General features: G+C 38.9%; 1 protein-coding gene across 1 annotated transcript in view; it reads left to right on the top strand.

Annotated features, from left to right (window-relative positions):
• PDZRN4 (PDZ domain containing ring finger 4) overlaps nucleotides 1–15,720 on the top strand; it is a 348,106-nt gene that overhangs the window by 269,042 nt on the left and 63,344 nt on the right. The gene's annotated exons all lie outside the window — the stretch shown is intronic.

Genomic DNA, 15,720 nt, shown 5'->3' with positions numbered 1-15,720 from the left:
TAATATTTTCAGCCCAATGATTCTTCTAGTACTTTTAATTAAAATTGTTTTAAAAAGCCACAAGTTAGCTTCATGTGCACTTAAAGTGAAGTTATCTCCTCAGTGTTTCACTGGTTTCCGTATGCCATGTAATTAATCTTTAGTGATTAAATGTACATAAAATCATGGAAGATGCAAGGTAATTTGTGCAGACATGGAACAATGAAGAGCTTTTACTGGGCCTTGGCAGGATGGTTTTATCTGCCAAAAATGATTTCAAAAGCATGCAGATGGCAATTGTTTATAAAAAGTTGTCCCTCTTGTCCACTCTTCCAAAGTGAAGTAAAATGAACAGTATTCATATAGAAAAACGTGTGTGGCAAATTACATTGAAGAATATGCTGACTCCATCTGCAGTCACACTCACTCTGTTGCTCTTATTTGCTTCCCGAAGGAGACATGGAGGCATGTAAAGTACAGTTTTCAAAAAGCGTCCCCCAATACTGGTGTGTACTTTAACATGCATGCACCCAGAGCTTTGAGTGGGCTGCAACTCTCCGTACAGTCCAGCTGCCGTTTTGGAGCAGTTCTTCTCGTGTGAACCCCTCATTGTGACTGTGTCCACTGAAGTCAAAGCAGGAGAGGACCCAGGTGGCCTTTTCCCCTTAGGAACTTCATGCATCTTACCTCAATAATAACAATATCAGATCACTGGTGGGTAGGACGGGGTGGGGCCTTGAACTGGGAATCTTATGGTAAAAGTTCAATAACAGATTGACAGGTCTTTCAGCCACCTTCTCGTCTGAGCTTTACCTGATTCACTTATAGAAAATAAAGGCCTGTCTGTGGGTGGGGTGAGGGTCCTTTACCAAAATTTTAAGTAACTTCAGGGGTTGTATAAAGAAAAGTGGTTATCCATGCCTATGCATACTTTTTTAAAAAATACATTTTTATTTACTTCATAGAGGGAGAGGGAAAGACAGACAGAAACATTAATGATGAGAGAGAATCATTGATCAACTGCCTCCTGCATACTCCCTACTGGGGGTTGAGCCCACAACCCAGGCATGTGCCCTGACCGGGAATCAAACCTTGACCTCCTGGTCATAGGTTGACACTCAACCACTGAGTCATGCTGGCCAGGCTATGCATACTATTTTAAAATAGATTTTTAGAACTGAGGAGTTGTTGAATAGCATCTTGTCTAACTTATACATTTTACAGGAACATTTTTTCACTTTCCAACTGGAATTTTCTTATCCTGGGACACAGGTTGAGACAGTTATCCATTCATACTTAATGAATGCCCACAGTTGTTTCACTGCTTAATTGTAATTATATCAACAATTCCATAAAAGAAAATAGAAGAATAAACTTCCCACCAATCTTTTGTCCAATTTTTAGAGTTTCTATGTTGAATTGCCTATTGATGTTTAGGAAAGAGTTAATAGGAATTTGTAGAAAGATATTGGGTTTATTTTTCACTTGGTAGTTGTGTGATCTTGAACAAGTTGTTAAGCTATTACAATGTGGTTTATCTGTAGGATGAGTATGATAATTTATGTGCTTCTAGTAGCTTATAGTACTAGGTAGAATATGTAGCACATAGTAAATGCTTAACAAATTTTTTATATTTTTATTATGCATTTCAAGGTGCACTTGGAGACAATCAAGTCAGTGAAATTACTGGGGCAAATTCCAACTATTTAAAATAAAGTACTGTCAGTAGCTATTCTAAATGTATTAATTTCATCTTTTGAGTTAGCCAGCAATCTGTTTGTTTATAAATATAGAATTAAAAATTCTTTTTCAAAACCCATGAATTTGAGGAAGTTGGAAGCATGGTGTTAGCAAGGTATGGGCACAAATTCAAGTGGTTTTAATTGCTGATGTAATAGCTTGTGAAACCCTAGGAGCTTGGCCTTTTTACTAGTTTCATGTCCTCCACTGAGCTCTCCAAGAGTCAGAATGAACTCAGATGGCAGAATTGATTGTTAAAATGATTTAAACATCCCATGTCTCCTATGGTAATGTCTATTTGTTCAGATTTTGCCCTGTCCTTTCAAACTAGTATGAAACAGCTTTCATCTTCTAGGCACTACATTAGAGATACTGGTATTGAAAGAATTATATAGTATGTAAGTTCTTTCTCATGTTAATCCTCATGTTCTAAAACTACTATATATTCACTTGGCTAAAATACCTTTCTAAGTCCATATCCCACACACACTATAAATGATTCAGGTGGAGGACCATAGAAAGTATAAAAGTGTGTGTGTGTGTGTGTGTGTGTGTGTGTGTGTGTGTGTGTGTGTGTGTTATAGAGGGGAGAGAGAGAGAGGAAGAAAGAGAGAGTGTGTGTGTGTGTGTATGTATGTATGAGTGAGTATATTTTTATGGTGAGATAAATGCTCACTTGGTTAGGTGGGTGCTAATTAGACTGGCAGAATTTCAGAACATTGAAACTAAAATCATCACTGGAAATATAAATCTACAGGGGATGGGCAGATCTATGTGGAATGCCTTTATACTTTATACTTCAGCTTTTACAGCTTGTATTTCTGTACAGTGCTTGTTTAATTCATTGGAATAGAAACTGAGGTTAGGCTGTTGTGGAAAATATGCCAACTGGGAAGGTCCCATTGAAATACATATGAATGAGAGCATCAGCATGCCATCTTACAACACTCTCCCCTCGTCCAGCTGGGCCAGAATGCTGTCTCTGTCTCCATCTAGGCACTAACCATTTTTGTCCAAGTAACTGTGGGGATCTCCTGCTTCCATTCATCTACTTCTCACCACAGCCTTCAGCATTATCTTCCCAAAGCATAAATGAGATCATGCGATTTTTCAGACAAAAGGTGTTTTTTAAAACAGATACCTTACCATGGCCCATTGAGGGCATTGGCACCTGTATCCAAACCTCCCTCAAGCCTTAGCCCGATGCTTACCCCAAGCCCCGCATACTTAGTCACACCAGATCTCGCTCTGATTCTCAGAAGACTTACTCTTTTAAGCCTTTCCCTAGGATTCCTTTCCTTTCTGCAATTTTTACAACCTATGAAACTCTTCATCCTTTAAGAGCCACCTGAAACGTCACATTCTGGAATCAAATCTCAATACCTCAATACTCATAGGCAGAGGTAGCCCTGTGAGCTCCCCAGAACTCTGTTAGTATCTCTATTTCATCTGTTTACACGTTTGCTTACAATTATAGATGGGTATGTTATTTTTCCCTAGAGGATCCTGAGAGCAGGTGCCTCCCCTTGCTCAACCTGTTACACCTTCTGTTCCTTAGCCTCCAACTTTCAAATGGAGATAAAAATCCTCACCTCACATGCTTGTTCTTGAGTGTGATTGAGATAATACAAGCCAAGGTTTTGCTCAGCTCCTGGCACTTTGTAAAAGCTCACTCAGTGCTAACTGGTATTGTCACTGTCGCTACCAGCACTGTAAGAACAGGTATTAACGTGTATCCTCAGAGAATTGTCTCGTCTCTGTTATTAAGAGTTCCTCAGGAAGGGACGAAGGAAGGAAACATGAGTAAAAAATCATAGAACTCTGTTAGCTGCCTTAGTTGTGTTATTTATGTGACACAATCCACAACTCTGTGATGGGTGTTACCATCTTTTTCAGATGAAGAAACTGAGGTCAGAGAGTTGAATGACTTAAAGTCACTTAGCTAATGTTACGACCTGTGTTGAGACTCCAGGTCCAGATGAGCCCCACATTTGTGTTCTTTTATATTAAAATGTTGAATGGGCCCGGCCAATGTGGCTCATTGGTTGAGTGTCAATCCATGAACCAGTAGGTCAAGGTTTGATTGCTGATCAAGACACATTCCTGGGTTTGGGGCTTGATCCCCAGGAGGGGGCGTGCAGGAGGCAGCTGATGGATGATTCCCTCTCTCATCATTAATGTCTCTGTATCTCTCTCCCTCTCCCTTCCTATCTGAAATTAATAAAAGCATATTTTAATATATTTCATTGTTGATAGTATTACCGATATCTCTCATTCCCTCCCCTTTAATAAAAAGCCTATTTTTAAAAACAACACCATTGAATGGTTGCGGGGGAGGGCTTACTAGCACACTTGATGCCTTTGCTTGCCACTCAAATCATTTATACAGTATATTTAAGTAAAAGGAATAGCATGGATAACTGGGCTACGAAACAGAGCTATGTAGTGAAAGGAACACAGTCAGCCTGTAAACACAGATAGCTATAATGAAAAGTCCAATTGCATTTATTTTAATGTGGATCTTGATAGAGAAATGTATGGAAATTTATTTAACACATATTTGTTGTCAGGTATGTAACACACATTTTTGGACCCTTAAACTACAGCACAAAACAAAAGCAGTTTCCTATCATTTAATGTCTTTTGCACAGAAGTGTTTAAATAGTACAGCATGAGATCACTCTTATAAATAGGATACAGCCAAACTCTGGTGAAGATGTCCTTAGCACCTTTGATGTTGTTTTGACAGATGCCCTGTTACAAATAATTTAACATATCAGAGTCTCCTATTAGTAACTGTGTGGAACACTGTTATTCCTTCCATTACCAGGTAGTTATTTTTAGCACTTCTTTGGCACTGTGCTCGTGTGGCTAAGAGCCAGGGTTATGCTCTTGATGCTCATATAGGCTCTTGTAACAAAAATGGGACCAAGAGATCTTGTCCAGGGGCTAAGAGCACATTTCCTCTTGTGCAGTGGCTATGAAAGATGGATAGCTCTGTCCAAGTTCTCAGTTACTAATACTTTTTATAGTAATCTTTTAAAGGATATCTGGGTTGTTTTATTACAATGATGTTTCTTCCCAATGAAACAGTTTGCATTTGTTTTAGCAGCGTTTGCCCTATGTATGTCTTATGTTGTTACACCCTCAGGCTTGGTGCAGAAAATGTTGTCTCCCTGAGAATTTCTCATTCAGTTTAACATACTTGGATCTGATATGTCAAAACTCAATGGATAGGTTTGTTAATAATCAGCTACATCAGCTTAGTATTATCTTAGGAAGTAAAAGGTCAGTAAGTAGTTGTTATCCTACCATTTCATCAATGGACTCTCTCCAAAGACATTATTCACTGCTTATAGAGTCACTTGAGATATAAAAAGTCTTTTTATAGTAATGAAAGAACTCCCACAATTAGCCAGAAGGCAGCCATCTATCTTTTTAAATAGCTCAGCTTAGAGGAGAACAGGATTCCAGGTGATATTCAGAAGATGAATTGTTATGACAGTGATAAAGTTGGTGATACCAATCTCTGTGATTTTTGCTGTAGGGATGTGCGTGTCGGTCCCACTCATGAAAAAAGAAGACATCAGTGCAGAGTAGTGATTTGTTTCTCTGGAGATATGCAAATACAGAAATGGACTCTGAGGAAACACTATATCTGTCAATTTCTCATAATTATTATGAACTCTATCATTACAACACACATCCATTCTAAGCTAACAACAAATGTAACAAGAATTTCGACAGTTTATTTTGAAACTTTTATACTTATTGAAAATTGCAGAAATAGTACAAAGAATTCTCAAATACCATTCACTTAGATTCCCCAAATTTTAACATTAACATTTATATTTATATTTATATTAACATTTTACATTTATATTATTCTCTCTCTCTCTCTCTCTCTCTCTCTCTCTCTCTCTCTTCTCACTCTCACTCTCACTCTCACTCTCCCCCTCTCTTTGTGGTTAACATCATCAGTAATGGACAAATTTATATTACTAGCTTTCTTATAGAATAGATTGAGAAAGATGCAACACAACTTTTAACCATGCCGGCCAAAAATCTATAACCTGACTCTAATCAAGAAGAATCACTAGACAAAGGCAAATTGAAGGGGATAGTCTACAAAATATCTGTACATGTCAAGTATCTGAATACTTTACATTTACTATATGATCTCAACCCTTATGTTCATAGCAGCACAATTTACAATAGCTAAGGTTTGGAAACAGCCTAAGTGCCCATCAGCAGGTGAGTGGATTAAAAACTGTGGTACATCTACACAGTGAAATACTATGATGCTATAAAAAAGAAGGAACTTTTACCATTTCTACAGCATGGATTGAACTGGAGAGCATTATGCTAAGCGAAATAAGACAGTCAGAGAAAGATAAATATCGCATGATCTCACTCATATGTGAGATATACTGATCAACATAATTTGATGAACAAGAATAGATCCAGAGACAAATAGTAGGGGAGGGGGGAGTTAGAGAGCAACCAAGGGATTTGTATGAATGCATATTAGCATAACCAATGGGCACAGACACTGGGCAGTGGAGTCTTGCCTGGGGTGGGAATGGCTGGGGGCAGGGGTGGGGGGGGTCAATTGGGGAAAAAGGAGACATATGTAAAACTTTAGACAAATAAATAAGTTTTATTTTAGTTCTCCCTTAAAATCTGTGTTTTTTGCTAAATTTGAGAAACTAGAAATTATATTTTTGATGCAACTAATTTTGCTAGTATAGGTAATTTGTAATGATGGTAACTTTCAGCTTTTATCATATTTTGTTGCTATTGTGTAAATCGAGGAGTTTCATGTCTGGTTGTATCAGTCAGAGTTCCAGAAGGAAATGGAAGGCACACTCAGGGGGGTTAATTAAAGACATTATAATGACTGAAGAACTTAGAGAGGTGTGAGCAGAGTTAAGAGGGAGAATAGAGGGAATAGCAATAGGAGACACCCTTGCTACCCATAGACCAGAAGGGGACAGGTGAGAGGGGAGTGTGAACCAAGTAAGAGTTGGCATCCTGAAAGCCAGGTGCCAGGGTGCTGAGCAAAGGCACAGAATACTGGCTCTCTTACCACTAGCTGAACCAAACAACAGTTATTAAGCAGGAAGCCTGGTGATGCAGTGTACAGTGGTCAGCATCCGGGGCACAGAGCTGGGTAGATCTGGGGGACAAACCAGGAACCACCAGCTCATGGGCCAAAGAGGAGAAACTTCCATTTCTTTTAGTAAGGTGAGGAGAAATAAATGTATTTATAGAGGCTTGATTTCGCCTGGGTCTCATTTCTTTTGTGCCTCAGGCATATGAAGAACTGCTGACTTTGTAGATGCTAAATGGACATGATATCCTAGAAGGCAATTTAGTTTCCTACTTGCTATACGACAATGTATACGACACCTATGATATGACACCTCCCCCCGCCCATCATTTTTAAAAACAAATTTCCAATTGAGAATGAAGAATGAAGCTATGTTGTGTATATTATAATTTATTTCCCTACGTAAGAATCAAAACATATCATAACCTGTGCCTTAATAACAGAAATAATTTATATAAATAGACACTTCTCAAATTTGTTAAATCCCCAATGGGAACATTTAGAAGAGAAGACTGTGGCTGTGGAAAGAAGAAAAGAAACCGAAAATACAAGAGGAAGAATACAAAAATAAAAGAGAGAAAAGATAATAGGGGGGAACAATATTGTAGGATATATCCCCAAGACTTCTTATAACTGAAATTATAAATTGGTTCAAGACAGTTTTGATAAACTTATAAATTGTGGGTCTATAGCATCTTAATAAGAAAAGCTGAGCTCACTCTCCCTCTCAGGAGAAGGTCCCTGCCTTTCCCTTCCCCCTTTTCTTACCCCAGGCTCTTACCATGGCCTTTTCCTCTCCTAAGCTCCAAGGGCCCTTCTTCTACCTCTGTCACTTGTTTCCTGTACCTCTTTCACTTCTTTCCTGAGCCCACACAGCTCAGCTGGCTGACTTCTACTACCTCTGTAACTTTCTAAATAAACTTTCTCTTATAATTTGAAAAAAAAAGAAAGAAAAGTTGAAGTCTTGCATGCATTTGGGAATCCTACACCATCAAAGTGTCCTGTGAAATAGATGAGGAAGCAGCATGCTGTCCTTCTGTAGTGACCTGTGTCGCAATCAATTAACTAAATGTAATAATAAGCTGTCTAAATATCACATTGGGTTACTGGGAGTCTTCAATTCATTGCTGTTGTATATGTAAGCATTTCTAATATATTCCAGTTTTTAGCTTGCAAATGTGTATTGTGTCATATATGGTTAATAATAAGTTCCACAAGGTCATGAATTATAGCTTAGGGAACAATCTTTATCGGTGAAACATATAAGTCAGGAGTCAGCAACACAGTTGTGCACGGGACTTGAAGCTGCTGGACCTGCAGTGGGTCTGTATTCTAGGGCAGGGACCCCATCCCTCTGCTGTTGCTCTCTCTTCTTATGGCAACATTGTCAGTAAGGAAACAGACTACCTGAGGTTCAGGCTGCCTGGGCTAGAAGTCAGTGATTTCCATTTGTCTGGGAAAGCTAGCTGCCTGGCATCTGGGGAATCTGGAGCACAAAGGAAGATAAAACCACACACACACCAGGAAAATGAAGCTACAGGTCTCTCCCAGTCCAGACAAGCCAAAAGGAACCCCAGGATCATTTTTGGATAATTGCATCACATGGGATATTTACCATAGTTTCTTCCAAAAATCCAGTAATAGCAGAACCCTGGACTATACAGACTTTTGGTTTAATGCAATCTAACATTTTCTAACACTTCTTATGCTCTTACTTTCTAAAATTACATAATGATCACAAACGTACCCTTGATAGTTTTGTTCATCGAAAACATTTTCAGAGGTCAAAATTAATTTTCGTCAATCTCTAGGTTTTCTTCATATAATTTTGAGCAATTTTTATTCTGCAAAGTTTTTTGACTTTAAATACTTTTTAAAATGTGCTATGCTCAATTTATATAACAGATGCCCACTTAGAATCAAACATATCAATTCTTAGGAACAAATATGCTGAAATTCCTCAAAATTAATTTAAAGGTTATGTATGACAAATATTTTAATAAATATAGGGTTCGGATCATTTTATATTCCTTTTTTATAGCAAACATTTTAGTAACAATTTAAATAGTTTCCTCCTTCTATAAAATATGACTAGGCCATGTTTTTGCAACACCTTCCTAATTATCATGTAGAAAATTTGATCAGCATTCTCAAGGGACTTTAATCAAAATTAATTCCCCAGTTATTTGTAAGGGTGGGAGAGCTTGTAAACTGTCATGCCCAAACAGAATGACAATACTCAGGTCTGATGATATCATGTAAAATATTGCTGACTATAGTCAATAACACTATCCTATATAATAAGAGCCCAGCAACAGCAACGGCGGAACGACCAGAATGACCAGAGACCAGAGCAACCATGGCCCCTCACCCCGGCTGGCTGCCCCCAGTGAGCAGTTAGGGACAATCAGGCAGGCAGGCAGAGTGATTAGGGGCGATCAGGCAGGCAGAGGTGGTTAGGGGTGATCAGGTAGACAGAGGGGGTTAGGGGCAATCAAGCAGGCAGGCGAGTGGTTAGGAGCAGTCAGGCAGGCAGAGGTGGTTAGGGGTGATCAGGCAGGCAGGCAGAGGCAGTTAGGGGTGATCAGGCAGGCAGGCGAGCAGTTAGGGGCCAGGGGTCCTGGATTGCAAGAGGAATGTCTGTCAGACATCCCCCAAGGGGTCCCATATTTCGAGAGGATGCCAGCTTGGCTGAGGGATCACCCCCCACCCCCGTGCATGAATTTCATGCACTGGGCCTCAAGTATTATATAATTGAAATTTGCTAAGAGAGTAGAACTTAAATGTTTCCCCCCACACACACACTACACACACACACACACACACACACACACACACACAGACAAAAGGGTAAATATGTGAGGTATGAAAATGTTAATTAACTAGATAACAAGATTTCTTTCCCAATATATATGTATATCAAATCACCATGAGCTGCACACTTTAAATAACTTCCAATTTTGTTTGTCAACTATACCTCAATAAAGTTGAAAATAAAGGAATGAATGTATAAATTTTGTAATCATATAAAAAACAATATTCAAGGGCTTTCTATATATTCTTAATTTGAAATTGGGTTATATTGATTGCATACAATCCTTGCTTTTCTATGCTTCTATTGAGTATTATTACACATAATTCTCCCATGAAAGGCAGAGATGCTTCAAAATACCTATTTTTCATTAGAGGCGCAGAGATTTGGACATCCTCATCGTTCCCGAACAGCTGACTCTAGAAATGGCAACTCACCAGGGTGACTCGGTTATTCATGCACTTGTTTGCACTTCAAAGGGGAAAAGAAAGCCTGTTTGTTTTCTGATACTCAAGAAAATTTTACATGAGGCTAGATTTGGAGGAACAATCCAAGCAGAACAGCTCACATTCAAGCTGAGGCCACCCGTCACTCTTGGGAGGTTGTTGATGAGTGGCCCAGATTTTGCAATTTAACTGGAAGGGTAGATTGTTCATTAAACAGAAGCTTCATCAAACATTGCTGTGATATGCTTTACATAAGAAAAGCTATATTCTTCACTTAACATTCACAAGTTGCTTATGTATTAATTAGTCCATCTGCCACAACAAATGTATTCACCCTTCTTTAAACATATTTTTTTAAATATATTTTATTGATTTTTTTACAGAGAGGAAGGGAGAGGGATAGAGAGTTAGAAACATCGATGAGAGAGAAACATCGATCAGCTGCCTCCTGCACATCTCCTACTGGGGATGTGCCCGCAACCCAGATACATGCCCTTGACCGGAATCGAACCTGGGACCCTTCAGTCCGCAGGCCGACGCTCTATCCACTGAGCCAAACCGGTTTCGGCTATTCACCCTTCTTTGTATGGATTGCTGAAAAGTACCTACTTTTCTTCTATCCACTTATCCCTATCAATAGAATGGAAAGTAATAATTTTTTTAGAAATAAGACACTTTTTTCATATTTATTAAAAGTGTATTTTTCAGCTTGCCTGAATTGATAAGTGCAGGAACCTGTCGCTTTATTTTCCTGGTGTGTGGGGTTGTAGCTTCCCTTAAGGTCTGGATTCCCCAGGTGCCAGGCAGCTAGCTTTCCCAGACAAATGGAAAATGGTTTCCCATGATCAAATATTGTTTTAATTCACCAATTATTTATTTGTTAGTTTATCTGAATGTCTTATAACTGCTTCAGGATTGACATGATTAAGACTACTCCTTTTTATTTTTATATTTTTTATTTAAATATAGTTGGTATACAATATTAGTTTCAGGTGTACAATATAGTGACTCATCATTTATATACCTTGCAATGTGATCATAGCCCTGTCTTTCCACTTGTTTTCCATCTCAATGGTACTTTTTTAGAAGAAGAACCACATGCCTCTAGTTATTATAGAATTCCTGTCTTCCTTCCCTCATTTATGCTGTTGCCAATTCTAACTACCTCTATATGCATAAACATGCCTGATTTCTTACTTATCTAAGTCAGGTGGTTTAATCACCATCTCAGAGTCCAGTCATCCCACTGGGACCCCTGGCCTCTTATCAAATATCCATCACCTGAGTCTTTTCCATTATACTCTTGTTGCTTGTTAGCAGGAGAACCAAATCAGTTTTGGCCACAGTCATCCAAATGCCAGATGTTATAGTGATAGAGGGAATTATCTCATATACTCCTCATGTTTATTATGACTCTCGAGTCTAGCCTCTCACCCATTCCATTTAACAACCACTTTAGAAAAAGTATCACTCTCTAGATCATGCTCAAATAAAATTTCCAGCCCAGCGGTGTTTTAGTAGTTGAGCATTGACCCAGGAACCAGGAGGTCACCAGTTCCATTCCCAGTCAGGGCACATGCCCAGATTGTGGGCTCAATTCCCAGTAGGGGGTATGCAGGAGGCAGCCAATTGATGATGCTTCTCTCTCATTGATGTTTCTATCTCTATCTCTCTCTCCCTTTCTCTCTCTCTAAAAATCAATAAAATATATTTTTAAAATTCCCAGCCTTCTTGAAACCCCTATGCACATAAACTTCAAACTCAAACCCTGTAATACATGGGTATTTCTTTTTTTTTTTTTTTAAATATATTTTATTGATTTTTCACAGAGAGGAAGGGAGAGAGATAGAAAGTTAGAAACATCGATGAGAGAGAAACATCGATCAGCTGCCCCCTGCACATCTCCCACTGGGGATGTGCCCGCAACCCAGGTACATGCCCTTGACCGGAATCGAACCTGGGACCTTTCAGTCCGCAGGCCGACGCTCTATCTACTGAGCCAAACCGGTTTCGGCAGGGGTATTTCTTTTTTAATCTTCAGATTCCCTTTCATCTCCCCTCACCAATTTTGCTCCCAACCCTCTTCATCAGCTTTTCCTCCTGAAATCAACTTCCCTGGACTCTTCTAGCAAAAGAGCTTCCCTCCTTTCACTGGGCACGTTAAAAAAGTATGGGTCTATACCCTTAACTACCTGTATTAAATGGCACACCTTTAATAGAGGGCTTCTCTATCTCCAGTCTCATTTCACAAAACACATAAAAATTATATGTAGCCAATATCATAATTAAGACTGAGATGAAGAAAGTAAGGTGGAAAGAAGAAAGATAGGGAGGAAGCAAAGAAAGGAGGGAGCCAGAGGATATGATGGAAAAGAAATATATGGCACCATGAAATAGCAAATACCTTGTTGGTTTAGGATCTCACTATTTGGGGGAAAAAAATGAACTTTTGCTATTATCTTATTTGTTTACTTGCTACAAAATTTGTCTATAGGATTAAAATTTTAGATATTCTCTCAATATTATTCTTCTCCCTACCTGTAACTGATGATAACTAAGCAAAGCCACTGCCAGAAAACCCCAATTAAGCTATTCTTTTTTTCTGTTGTGAAAGGCATAATTTATAAAATGGTGACCTTTTGGTAGGCTAACAGTATGTTGATGAACTTCAAGTGAAGTGAAAGAAAAAAAGAGTGTTTTGTATTATCAGTGCTTACATTTTCTAAGGAATCACGTGAGGCAGTGAGCTTTTAAAGGTCATAGTTTCTTTACTTTGAGAGATATTAAACAGCTTATGAAAATAGAGGTCAGCTACATGATAACTGGAAGAAAAGAGCATTCCCCAATGAGAAAGGAAGATATTAGTGATTACATTGACTATCCCTTTTCAAGATTATATTTAATTGTCCCTAGCCGCCCCCCCTCCAAAATTGTATATAAATGCCATGACTGTAAATGAATGAATGTACAGGTCTTAAGATCAATAGCTATTGATCTTTCAGGATGGATGCTAATATGGTCAGCATATACTAACCATTACAATAAGAGCTAATGACCTCACAACCTAAATAAATCTTCAGTAATTTTTATGTTTTTACAGAAATTTTATACATTTCTGGATTTTACAAAAACGACCCTAAGTAGCTACTAAGAACATAAAATAAATAATCATTATTAGTAAGAAACTCACTTTTTAGAAATCATTTTTGCTTTGAAGATCACTAAAACAAATAAGAAATAAAAGAATACCAAGACTAGGTTAACATGGAGGCAAGGTACCTGGCCACCTTAAAGAAGAAATGGAATGAGGGTATTTTGTCTGTGCACTACTTAATGGCACACAGTGTATGCAATAGTAGGATTTCATGTGTGGACTGGAAGAAACCCTGGCCACAAGTTATTTCTCCCTTTACCCTAAGATATTGCTTGAAGTTCTTTTTAAAAGGGCACTGTCTTCTTTCATTCTGTCACTGTTAGGGGTTACTCTAAATGCAAAGCTTATTAGAGAAGGTAACTATTGTCATAGTTTTAGTAGGTTTTAAAGTGACCAAGAGTTCTCTTCAGAGAGGGAATGTTATGATACTTTGCTGGAGCAGATATTCACGGGAAGTGGGAAGCCTGGGGACCAAAAGGCAATTCTTCTGAACTGACAGAGCAATCTTATCTGCCACCGGATCAGTTTCTATAACCCTGGAATTTATAAATACCGACCACAATATAAAACATGGAGGATGACAACACTAAACATGAGAGGCTAGCTTTTAGGTTGTGTTTTCCCATCTGGAAGTTCCCCTATCATCTGCTGACTACATGTCCTCAGGGAAGTCAGTGGTGGCCTCAGCCCAGAGTGCCTGTCATTGACAATAGCTCAAGGAATGGATGAGTGTGTCTGTGGGCGTCCTATGTCTACATACTTGTGTATGCCTAGAGTCATCAAGACATACGATGTGCCATCAAGGCTGTGCCAATAAAAATTTGGTGATTATTTTCAAATGTAGTCCATGGAGAAAAGAATCACAGAGGGAATGTACAGATTGGTGAGTGTGTACACACTAGTTGGTACCTACTCAGCTCTCCATCTGAAGTGTCTTACTAGTGATCCAAGAACTGTACTGGGACATATTTTGCTGGTGAGGAAACTCAATTGCTCCATTTTTGATGGCACATTAACTCTTTCAGGGCCCATTGAATAAATTAGCTCCTCTAGGTCATTAAGCCTGTCTCTACAGGACATGACAATTTCTACCTGGCGTTGTATCTTTTACTCCCAAATCCCCCACACTTGCTCTGAGCACACACATATTCTTTGTCTACTCAGGGAGAAAGAATGTGTTCATTCAAATGTCATAATTGCTCTCTGATTGCAACTCAGTGATTCATTTTGCTTCCTTTGAGGGATCTCTAAGGATTTCCTGGTGCATAGTTGTCAACAGAGCCTCACTGTCTTAGTTGTCTAGAAATGGTATAATTTCAGGGGTTTTGAGTACAGTACTGTGTTCCCAAGTATCTTTTCCTATATGCAAAAGCCAGCATTACTGATTCATTTGTGATAGGAGTTGGAAAGATACTTCAGGATTCCATAGTCCTTTATTAAAACATAACTCGCATTAAGAGACTGTGTTATCAGGACCCATTTCAGGGAAATAAATTGACAACTATTTGAGAGAGGCCTATAGTGCCCCTCAAGAGGGTGTTTAGAAAAGTGTGCGGTGACTGGGGTGCCACAAGGCTGGGAACATCATGGCCCTTAATAAGCAGGCAAGACAGAGTCTCACAAAAAATAATCTTTTTCTCCTAAATGCCAACAATTGGCCCTACTGAGAAGCAGTTTTGGAGGCAAAGGCAAATGTCACCTCTTTCTCTGCTGTGTTTAGGGCTACCTTGGAATATCATAAATTAATATACATTAAAACAGGTAAGGATGTTTCCAAAGGGACACAGTATTCTCACTCAGAGGTGTTTTAGAGCAATGTTCCTTTCATATGCATCTCATATAAGTCATCTGGTATCCTTTTAAAAATGTCAGTTCTGATCCAGGAGGTCTGGGTAATGCCAAGTTCTTGGCATTTCTAATAATCTCTTAAGTGATACTGTTGCTGCTGGTCCACAGAACACACGTTGACTAGAAAGGATTTATGATAAAATGCACATGACCTTGAATAAAGCATGGTCTTGGATAAAAAGATGATGAATATGAAAGAAATCTGACAATATCCTAAAAAATAAATTTTAGGCCCGGAAGACTTTGAGTAATTGTTGAAAATCCCACCAAGAACCCTGGCTGGTGTGGCTCAGTTGGTCTGGCATTTTCCCGTATACTGAAGGGTTGCTGGTTCAATTCCCAGTCCTGGCACAAGGCTGGGTTGTGGGCTCAGTCCCTGGTAGGGGGTGTGCAGGAGGCAGCCATCAATGTTCCACTCTGATGTCAATGTTTCTCTCTCTCTCTCTCTCCCTCTCCCTTCCTTTCTCTATAAATAAAAATCAATAAAATACCTTTGTAAAGATCCCACCAAGAGATTGGTAAAGCATAAGAAAGTATATACTTAGCATTCTTACCTATCTGAAGGTGTTAGCGAACATTTTCTGATGGCGTACTTCCTGAAGACACCAGAAGTAATTATTTCCTTATC

Source organism: Myotis myotis, unplaced genomic scaffold, assembly GCF_014108235.1.
Source record: "Myotis myotis isolate mMyoMyo1 unplaced genomic scaffold, mMyoMyo1.p scaffold_m19_p_3, whole genome shotgun sequence".
NCBI lineage: Eukaryota > Metazoa > Chordata > Mammalia > Chiroptera > Vespertilionidae > Myotis > Myotis myotis.
The sequence above is the reverse complement of the archived record's forward strand: the minus strand, read 5'-3'. Positions and strand labels throughout refer to the sequence as shown.